This window comes from Microtus ochrogaster, linkage group LG2 (genome assembly GCF_000317375.1).
Source record: "Microtus ochrogaster isolate Prairie Vole_2 linkage group LG2, MicOch1.0, whole genome shotgun sequence".
Classification (NCBI taxonomy): domain Eukaryota; kingdom Metazoa; phylum Chordata; class Mammalia; order Rodentia; family Cricetidae; genus Microtus; species Microtus ochrogaster.
Window position 1 is genome coordinate 33,937,588 of NC_022028.1, and position 956 is coordinate 33,938,543.

Consider the following 956-nt stretch of genomic DNA (forward strand, 5'->3'; position numbering starts at 1 on the left):
GATCTCTGTGAGTTCGAGACCAGCCTGGTCTACAAGAGCTAGTTCCAGGACAGGCTCCAAAACTACAGAGAAACCCTGTCTTGAAAAACCAAAAATAAAAAAAAAAAGATAGAAAGAAAATGACATGGAAAATAGCTTCATAACCTCGGGTAGTCAAAACTATTAAAGACAAGAAGGATAATTGGACTATGATGAAATTAGAAATTTACCTTTACCAGAAGAACATGTTAGAGCTGGCATGGTGGTGTATACTTGTAATGTCAACACTCCAGAGCTGAGACTGGAGACTCTTAAGTGTCTTAGGGAGACCTTTCCTCTTGAAAGCCCATGGCCCCAAGTTCAATCCCCAGCAAGGGGTGAGGAGAACAGAAAATCAACAAATTAGAGATGGAGGCATTTACAACCTAAAGACCTCCCTGGTCACGAGTTTCACTGGGTTGAGGGTTAAATGAGATATAAGATCTGGAAGGGCTGTCACAGTGTTTGGCACACAGGAAGCCAGCCAAAATTTCTCATGGTGGGGGAGCTTATTGTGAAATTATTGTCAGGAAGACGTGCTACTTACAGGCACGATCGACAGTAAGCCTTTAAGTTGGTAGAAGGCACTAAGCCCTGTGCCTTCTGTTTCAATACGAATTCATAATTATTTGACTAGGACAGGAACAAAGTGATTGACCTCTTGAGATGTCACTCTTGTTCTGTGTCTTCTGTCAAGTCTAACATTATTTCTCTTCTACTGAGAGACTGAGACAGAAGACTCGCCCTCAAACCACTCCCAGGTGGATCTCCTTCCCTCCCTCCCTCCCTCCCTCCCTCCCTCCCTCCCTCCCTCCCTCCCTCCCTCCTTCCCTCCTTCTTTCATTTCTTTCCTATTTATTCTAGATAGGATCTCTCTGTTTAGTCCAGGCTGGCCTTGAGCTAGAGGTAATCCTCCTGCCTCAGTCTTCAAATGCAGC